We start from the raw sequence: 10,000 nt of genomic DNA, 5'->3' as shown, positions 1-10,000 counted from the left end.
CCGTCGGCGCGGGCGAGGGCCGGGTACGGCGGGTCTCCTCGCCCTGGCGAGGGGCGGAGCGGGTCTTCCCGCTGCGCCCCTCGGCCGGGCTTTGCCTAGCCGCCTGGGGTAGACCAGGTGTCCCCGGCGGGACTTGGGCTACGGCAGCCCAGGGCTCGGGGTAGACCTGCTGTCCACGCCGGACTTAGGCTACGGCAGCCCAGGGCTCGGGGTAGACCTGCTGTCCACGCCGGACTTAGGCTACGGCAGCCCAGGGCTCGGGGTAGACCTGCTGTCCACGCCGGACTTAGGCTACGGCAGCCCAGGGCAAGGGGGTAGACCTGCTGTCCCCGCCGGACTTAGGCTACGGCAGCCCAGGGCAAGGGGTAGACCTGCTGTCCCCGCCGCATCCGGGGTAGACCTGGTGTCCAAGGCCCAGGGGTAGACCTGGTGTCCTAAGACCCGGGGTAGACCTGGTGTCCCAGGGCCCGGGGTAGACCTGGTGTCCCCGGGCTCTGGGGTAGACCTGGTGTCCAAGGCCCCGGGGTAGACCTGGTGTCCCGGGCGGCGGGGTAGACCTGGTGTCCCAGGACCCGGGGTAGACCTGGTGTCCAAGTCCCCGGGGTAGACCTGGTGTCCCAGGGCCCGGGGTAGACCTGGTGTCCCGGGCGGCGGGGTAGACCTGGTGTCCCAGGGCCCGGGGTAGACCTGGTGTCCAAGTCCCCGGGGTAGACCTGGTGTCCAAGGCCCCGGGGTAGACCTGGTGTCCCGGGCGGCGGGGTAGACCTGGTGTCCCAGGGCCCGGGGTAGACCTGGTGTCCCGGGCCCCGGGGTAGACCTGGTGTCCATGTCCCCGGGGTAGACCTGGTGTCCCGCCCGCCCCGGGGGATAGACCTGTTGTCCCGGGTGGCGGGGTAGACCTGGTGTCCCAGGGCCCGGGGTAGACCTGGTGTCCCGCTGGCCCCGGGGTAGACCTGGTGTCCCAGGGCCCGGGGTAGACCTGGTGTCCAAGTCCCCGGGGTAGACCTGGTGTCCCGGGCGGCGGGGTAGACCTGGTGTCCCAGGACCCGGGGTAGACCTGGTGTCCCGGGCGGCGGGGTAGACCTGGTGTCCCAGGGCCCGGGGTAGACCTGGTGTCCCGGGCGGCGGGGTAGACCTGGTGTCCCAGGGCCCGGGGTAGACCTGGTGTCCAAGTCCCCGGGGTAGACCTGGTGTCCCGGGCGGCGGGGTAGACCTGGTGTCCCAGGGCCCGGGGTAGACCTGGTGTCCAAGTCCCCGGGGTAGACCTGGTGTCCCGGGCGGCGGGGTAGACCTGGTGTCCCAGGACCCGGGGTAGACCTGGTGTCCCGGGCGGCGGGGTAGACCTGGTGTCCCAGGGCCCGGGGTAGACCTGGTGTCCCGGGCGGCGGGGTAGACCTGGTGTCCCAGGGCCCGGGGTAGACCTGGTGTCCCGGGCGGCGGGGTAGACCTGGTGTCCCAGGGCCCGGGGTAGACCTGGTGTCCAAGTCCCCGGGGTAGACCTGGTGTCCCGGGCGGCGGGGTAGACCTGGTGTCCCAGGGCCCGGGGTAGACCTGGTGTCCAAGTCCCCGGGGTAGACCTGGTGTCCCGGGCGGCGGGGTAGACCTGGTGTCCCAGGACCCGGGGTAGACCTGGTGTCCCGGGCGGCGGGGTAGACCTGGTGTCCAAGTCCCCGGGGTAGACCTGGTGTCCCGGGCGGCGGGGTAGACCTGGTGTCCCAGGACCCGGGGTAGACCTGGTGTCCCGGGCGGCGGGGTAGACCTGGTGTCCCAGGGCCCGGGGTAGACCTGGTGTCCTAATACCCTGGGTAGACCTGGTGTCCAAGGCCCCGGGGTAGACCTGTTGTCCCGGGCGGCGGGGTAGACCTGGTGTCCCGGGCCCCGGGGTAGACCTGGTGTCCAAGGCCCCGGGGTAGACCTGGTGTCCCGGGCCCCGGGGTAGACCTGGTGTCCATGTCCCCGGGGTAGACCTGGTGTCCCGCCCGCCCCGGGGGATAGACCTGTTGTCCCGGGCGGCGGGGTAGACCTGGTGTCCCAGGGCCCGGGGTAGACCTGGTGTCCCGCTGGCCCCGGGGTAGACCTGGTGTCCCGCGCCGGCCCTAGCTCACGGCCGCCTAGCCCGTGGCTAGACCTGTGGTCCCTGGCCGGCCTTCCTCTACGGGTGCCTAGCAAGCGGGAAAGGTATGCAGACGGCGCCAGGGAGGCTGATGGGAGAGGCTGGGTGGGGCGCCCCCAACCGCCGACGGGCGTGGGCGGCTCCGACAGAGACGGCAAGGGCAGGGGTAAGGGCAGGGGGCGGTGGCGGGGACGGGGACGGGGCCAGGGCCAGGGAGTGAGGGCACGCGAGAGCGTGCATGCGGACGGGCAGCCAGGCAGGCGGGCGGGCGGGTGGGCGTGCCCCGCCGCCCGGCGGGGGGGCGGGGGCAGGTGGCGGGGGGCGGCGAGGGGGCGGTGTGGTGGCCTGAAGGGATGACCTTGGGGAGTGAGCGTGCGCACGGGGGGGGGGGGGGGGGGGGGTCGGTGGGTGTGGCGCTGTATCTGTGTCTGTGTGCGGACGAGGGCCAAGGGCCGGCGGCTTCGTGCCGGCCCCGGGCGCCTCGGCACCGAGCCCCCACGGCCCCCTGGACTGAGGTCGAGGGCGGAAGACCTCTGCGGACCGTGAAAGAACCCGCCCGAAAGTGGCCGCCTGTGTGCTGGCGGTGGTGCCGGCGGCGGCCGCCTCTACCGCTGGGCGGGGCGGGGCGAGCCGCATCGGGGCCAGGGGGGCCGGGCTGTGTAGGGTCTCAGGAGGGCGTGGGTGGGACGGGGCGGGGGCGGGGGCGGGGGCGCTGTTTCGCCAGTTCAGCGTGTCAGCAGGCAGACCACGGGGCACGGGTTGCCCGTCGGCTCGGCTGGGAGTGCTCTGGATACGAAAGGAGGAGAAATAAAATGTGCCAATGGTTATGGTCTGTTTGTTTTTTCCGGATGAGTTTCTCGTTCCAAGCGACTAGAGCGGCCATGAAGTAGGTATTAATCTGGAAAGCGGGGTGGGGTTCATTGCGCGGGACGGGGCCGATCGAGCCGTCTGGCTCCGGGGTGATATGAGGCTGTGAGCGTTGCCCGGCTCCGGGCTCGATGGGGAGGGTGAGGCACCAGGTCTACCCCGGGGCTGGCGGGACACAAGGTCTACCCCGGGGCCCGGGACACCAGGTCTACCCCGGGACCTTGGACACCAGGTCTACCCCGGGCCCCGGGACACCAGGTCTACCCCGGGGCCTTGGACACCAGGTCTACCCCGGGCCCCGGGACACCAGGTCTACCCCGGGGCCTTGGACACCAGGTCTACCCCGGGCCCCGGGACACCAGGTCTACCCCGCCGCCCGGGACACCAGGTCTACCCCGGGGCCCGGGACAACAGGTCTACCCCGCCGCCCGGGACACCAGGTCTACCCCGGGGCCTTGGACACCAGGTCTACCCCGGGCCGCGGGACACCAGGTCTACCCCGGGGCCCGGGACACCTGGCCTACCCCGGGCCGCGGGACACCAGGTCTACCCCGGGGCCCGGGACACCAGGTCTACCCCGCCGCCCGGGACACCAGGTCTACCCCGGGCCGCGGGACACCAGGTCTACCCCGGTTTTTAGGACACCAGGTCTACCCCGGGGCCCGGGACACCAGGTCTTCCCCGGATGCGGCGGGACACCAGGTCTACCCCGCCGCCCGGGACACCAGGTCTACCCCGGGGCCGGCGGGACACCAGGTCTACCCCGTGGCCGGGGACACCAGGTCTACCCCGGGGCCGGCGGGACACCAGGTCTACCCCGGATCCAGCGGGACACCAGGTCTACCCCGGGGCCGGCGGGACACCAGGTCTACCCCGTGGCCGGGGACACCAGGTCTACCCCGGAGCCCGGGACACCAGGTCTACCCCGGATCCGGCGGGACACCAGGTCTACCCCGTGGCCGGGGACACCAGGTCTACCCCGGAGCCCGGGACACCAGGTCTACCCCGGGGCCGGCGGGACACCAGGTCTACCCCGTGGTCGGGGACACCAGGTCTACCCCGCCGCCCGGGACACCAGGTCTACCCCGGATCCGGCGGGACACCAGGTCTACCCCGTGGCCGGGGACACCAGGTCTACCCCGGGGCCGGCGGGACACCAGGTCTACCCCGGGCCCCGGGACACCAGGTCTACCCCGGGGCCTTGGACACCAGGTCTACCCCGGGCCCCGGGACACCAGGTCTACCCCGCCGCCCGGGACACCAGGTCTACCCCGGGGCCCGGGACAACAGGTCTACCCCGCCGCCCGGGACACCAGGTCTACCCCGGGGCCTTGGACACCAGGTCTACCCCGGGCCGCGGGACACCAGGTCTACCCCGGGGCCCGGGACACCTGGCCTACCCCGGGCCGCGGGACACCAGGTCTACCCCGGGGCCCGGGACACCAGGTCTACCCCGCCGCCCGGGACACCAGGTCTACCCCGGGCCGCGGGACACCAGGTCTACCCCGGTTATTAGGACACCAGGTCTACCCCGGGGCCCGGGACACCAGGTCTTCCCCGGATGCGGCGGGACACCAGGTCTACCCCGCCGCCCGGGACACCAGGTCTACCCCGGGGCCGGCGGGACACCAGGTCTACCCCGTGGCCGGGGACACCAGGTCTACCCCGGGGCCGGCGGGACACCAGGTCTACCCCGGATCCAGCGGGACACCAGGTCTACCCCGGATCCGGCGGGACACCAGGTCTACCCCGTGGCCGGGGACACCAGGTCTACCCCGGAGCCCGGGACACCAGGTCTACCCCGGGGCCGGCGGGACACCAGGTCTACCCCGTGGTCGGGGACACCAGGTCTACCCCGCCGCCCGGGACACCAGGTCTACCCCGGATCCGGCGGGACACCAGGTCTACCCCGTGGCCGGGGACACCAGGTCTACCCCGGGGCCGGCGGGACACCAGGTCTACCCCGGATCCCGCGGGACACCAGGTCTACCCCCTGGCCGGGGACACCAGGTCTACCCCGGGGCCGGCGGGACACCAGGTCTATCCCGGAGCCCGGGACACCAGGTCTACCCCGGGGCCGGCGGGACACCAGGTCTACCCCGTGGCCGGGGACACCAGGTCTACCCCGCCGCCCGGGACACCAGGTCTACCCCGGATCCGGCGGGACACCAGGTCTACCCCGTGGCCGGGGACACCAGGTCTACCCCGGGGCCGGCGGGACACCAGGTCTACCCCGGATCCCGCGGGACACCAGGTCTACCCCGTGGCCGGGGACACCAGGTCTACCCCGGGGCCGGCGGGACACCAGGTCTACCCCGGATCCAGCGGGACACCAGGTCTACCCCGGATCCGGCGGGACACCAGGTCTACCCCGTGGCCGGGGACACCAGGTCTACCCCGGGGCCGGCGGGACACCAGGTCTACCCCGGATCCCGCGGGACACCAGGTCTACCCCGTGGCCGGGGACACCAGGTCTACCCCGGGGCCGGCGGGACACCAGGTCTACCCCGGAGCCCGGGACACCAGGTCTACCCCGGATCCAGCGGGACACCAGGTCTACCCCGGATCCGTCGGGACACCAGGTCTACCCCGTGGCCGGGGACACCAGGTCTACCCCGGAGCCCGGGACACCAGGTCTACCCCGGATCCGGCGGGACACCAGGTCTACCCCGTGGCCGGGGACACCAGGTCTACCCCGGAGCCCGGGACACCAGGTCTACCCCGGGGCCGGCGGGACACCAGGTCTACCCCGTGGTCGGGGACACCAGGTCTACCCCGCCGCCCGGGACACCAGGTCTACCCCGGATCCGGCGGGACACCAGGTCTACCCCGTGGCCGGGGACACCAGGTCTACCCCGGGGCCGGCGGGACACCAGGTCTACCCCGGATCCCGCGGGACACCAGGTCTACCCCCTGGCCGGGGACACCAGGTCTACCCCGGGGCCGGCGGGACACCAGGTCTACCCCGGAGCCCGGGACACCAGGTCTACCCCGGGGCCGGCGGGACACCAGGTCTACCCCGTGGCCGGGGACACCAGGTCTACCCCGCCGCCCGGGACACCAGGTCTACCCCGGATCCGGCGGGACACCAGGTCTACCCCGTGGCCGGGGACACCAGGTCTACCCCGGGGCCGGCGGGACACCAGGTCTACCCCGGATCCCGCGGGACACCAGGTCTACCCCGTGGCCGGGGACACCAGGTCTACCCCGGGGCCGGCGGGACACCAGGTCTACCCCGGAGCCCGGGACACCAGGTCTACCCCGGATCCGGCGGGACACCAGGTCTACCCCGTGGCCGGGGACACCAGGTCTACCCCGGGGCCGGCGGGACACCAGGTCTACCCCGGATCCGGCGGGACACCAGGTCTACCCCGTGGCCGGGGACACCAGGTCTACCCCGGGGCCGGCGGGACACCAGGTCTACCCCGGATCCCGCGGGACACCAGGTCTACCCCGGGGCCGGCGGGACACCAGGTCTACCCCGGAGCTCGGGACACCAGGTCTACCCCGGATCCGGCGGGACACCAGGTCTACCCCGTGGCCGGGGACACCAGGTCTACCCCGGGGCCGGCGGGACACCAGGTCTACCCCGGATCCCGCGGGACACCAGGTCTACCCCCTGGCCGGGGACACCAGGTCTACCCCGGGGCCGGCGGGACACCAGGTCTACCCCGGAGCCCGGGACACCAGGTCTACCCCGGGGCCGGCGGGACACCAGGTCTACCCCGTGGCCGGGGACACCAGGTCTACCCCGGGGCCGGCGGGACACCAGGTCTACCCCGGAGCCCGCGGGACACCAGGTCTACCCCGGGGCCGGCGGGACACCAGGTCTACCCCGGAGCCCGGGACACCAGGTCTACCCCGGATCCGGCGGGACACCAGGTCTACCCCGTGGCCGGGGACACCAGGTCTACCCCGGGGCCGGCGGGACACCAGGTCTACCCCGGATCCGGCGGGACTTAGTCGTATTTCGGCCGGTGCTGGGTAGACCTGTTGTCCCGGCCGGCTGCGGAAGTTCTCCAAGGGGTCGCTGTTGCCGGCTGCCTCCGGCTGCCTCATCGTAAGAGGCGGCCTGCGGTGGCGCCTTTTCCCGGTCGAGCTCCATCAGTCCCCTTGGAGGCTTGGGCGCCTTCGGACTCATCTGTCCGTATTATGGGAGCGAGGTGACGGGCCGCATCCCCACAGGTTGGCTTCATGCCGTGCCTGTGTTTAAGGCGGAAGGGAGCGACCGCGGTGGTGCGGTCGGCAGGGCAGAGGAGGTGCCGCCTAGCCGGGACGAGTCTGCCTGTGGCTTTGTCCCGGCTCCCGTCTTTCCCGGAAAAGCTTGGCACAGCGAGGCCGAGAGAGAAGGGCTGCCGGAGAACCGGGGCGATCTGCCCGCGGGGCCGAGAGAGAGAAGGGCTGCCGGAGAACCGGGGCGATCTGCCCGCGAGGCCGAGAGAGAGAAGGGCTGCCGGAGAACCGGGGCGATCTGCCCGCGAGGCCGAGAGAGAGAAGGGCTGCCGGAGGACCGGGGCGATCTGCCCGCGAGGCCGAGAGAGAGAAGGGCTGCCGGAGGACCGGGGCGATCTGCCCGCGAGGCCGAGAGAGAGAAGGGCTGCCGGAGGACCGGGGCGATCTGCCCGCGAGGCCGAGAGAGAGAAGGGCTGCCGGAGGACCGGGGCGATCTGCCCGCGAGGCCGAGAGAGAGAAGGGCTGCCGGAGAACCGGGGCGATCTGCCCGCGAGGCCGAGAGAGAGAAGGGCTGCCGGAGGACCGGGGCGATCTGCCCGCGAGGCCGAGAGAGAGAAGGGCTGCCGGAGAACCGGGGCGATCTGCCCGCGAGGCCGAGAGAGAGAAGGGCTGCCGGAGAACCGGGGCGATCTGCCCGCGAGGCCGAGAGAGAGAAGGGCTGCCGGAGAACCGGGGCGATCTGCCCGCGAGGCCGAGAGAGAGAAGGGCTGCCGGAGAACCGGGGCGATCTGCCCGCGAGGCCGAGAGAGAGAAGGGCTGCCGGAGGACCGGGGGCGATCTGCCCGCGAGGCCGAGAGAGAGAAGGGCTGCCGAAAGACGATCCGAGAGGGAAACCGCTTGGCGTTCGAGGCGAGGCGGAGAGAGAAGCTGCGAGCTTTCCCGCGCCGGCCCGGCTTCTGCCGGCCGATTCGCAAGGGGGGGCGGCCCCCCTGGGCAGCGGTGGCGGGCGAGGCGGCGGCGCCTCGTCCCTTTCGTGCCTGGCCTTAAGCCGGGGCCCACTCGGCGGGCACTTTTTTGGGCTGTCGGTCCGCCTCGGCGGCGGTCGGCCCGCCCGGTAAAGCTGCGGAGCCCGGGGTCGGGGCGCCCCGTCCCCGGCCCGCGTTGTTGAAACCATCCCCCTTCCTCGGCCTTAAGCCGTGGACCCGCGTTGGCGGGCAGAGTTTTTTGGAGTTGACGGACCCGGCACCCGACGGAGGGAGCCCCCCGGACTTGTCCCGGGCGAGGCGGCGGCGCCTCGCCCACCTCGGTCGTGGCCGCACGGACCGAGCCGCTTATGCCGGGCGGGCTGGGTTGCCACGCGGGCCCGGCTTTTTTTTTTTCCGCGGTTTAGGCGCGCCGGCGTGCGGGCAGAGTGGGGGCGCCCGCCCGGCCTCCGCGGATCTTCTTAATTTTTCTCCGGCGGCCCTAAGCCGCGGCACCGAGAAGCGTTGCGACGAAGGGGCGCGCGGCGGCGGCGAGAGAGAAGGGAGCGAGCGGGAAGCCGGCGGGTCCGTGGGGGGAGTGAGTCTCGCGTCTCGCCCCCCCGGGTCCCCGGTGCCCCGTGCCCGCGGCCCCCGTGGCTAGCACGGATCGTTGCGAACGCGCCTCCATGTGCCTTTTTGTCGTGCCGCTCCCCCGGCAATTTTTTCCCGGAAAAGGGAGAGCCGGCCGCCGGTGGCGCGGTCCGGTGGCACTTTTTCTCGCACGCTCGGCCGGGTTCCCCGGGCCGGAAGGGGAAGCCGAGTCCCCCCGGCCTGGCGGGCCAGCCCAGTCCCAGTCCTGCCGTTGCCTAGCCGAAAGGGGAAGCCGTTGGAGCCCGCGGGAAGACGGGCGGGCGGGTGGCGGCACCCCCCGCGCTCCTCCTCTGCCGCGAGCGCTCCGCAGGCGGGGCTTGGGCGGCCGTCGCCGTTGTCCCAGGACCGTGGCCGTGGGGCCCTTGTCGCTGTTGGCGCGCAGGTGGGGCTTGGGCGGCCGTCGCCGTTGTCCCAGGACCGTGGCCGTGGGGCCCTTGTCGCTGTTGGCGCGGCTCCTTCCTCGGCTGCGCGCCCGATCGATGAGGCTTTTCGGGTGGCGTCGGAGAGGGCCCTCGGCCGGCCGGCTCTCCTTCCGGGGCTTCTCTGTCGCGGGGAAGTCACGGCGGGGGTGTCCGGTGCTCGGGCAGGGCGGTCTCCTTTTCCAGTTCGCTTCCCGTCGCAGGCGAGGTGTCGCCCCTCCCGCTGCCGGGGAGGGCGTCTTTACCGACCCCAGCTGTGTGACGGCCGCGTGGCCCCGCTAGCCTTCAGGTGTCCTTCAAAAGCCACGCGAGGTGCCGGTGCCGGCCCCGGTCCGGGGAGCGCCCGTGGGTGCCGGCCGCGAGCAGCGCCGGGCGGCGGTGCGGTTGGAGCTGAGCCGCGGGGATGATGGAGAGAGAGAGAGAGAGAAGAGAGAGAGCGAGAGAGAGGCTGAAAATGACCCGAACCCGATGGGGCGCGGACGGGGGACCAGAGCCCGATCCGCGCGCTCCTTTGCCGTTCCGCCGCCTGCTGCAGAGCGAGCCGCCCCGGCTGAAAAGGGGGCCTCGGTGTCCGGGCCGCGCCCGCCTCGTCGGGTCGCTGTCTCCTCTAGCACGTCCGGTGCTTTCCGCGCGGCCCGGTGGGGGGACGCGCCGGGCGGGGTTTCGCTCCCTGCGAGCGTGCCCCGCTCGGCCCAACCTCGCCGGCGGCCGGTCGCTTCGCCGGCGACCGGCCGGCGGGCGGGTGGTTCGGCTTTGTGGGGGGGCGGGTCAGCCCCGGCCGAGCCCCGTTCCGCGCGCCGCGCGCCCTGACTTCC

This window comes from Melospiza georgiana, chromosome 30 (genome assembly GCF_028018845.1).
Source record: "Melospiza georgiana isolate bMelGeo1 chromosome 30, bMelGeo1.pri, whole genome shotgun sequence".
Classification (NCBI taxonomy): domain Eukaryota; kingdom Metazoa; phylum Chordata; class Aves; order Passeriformes; family Passerellidae; genus Melospiza; species Melospiza georgiana.
Note: the sequence above shows the minus strand (reverse complement) of the source record.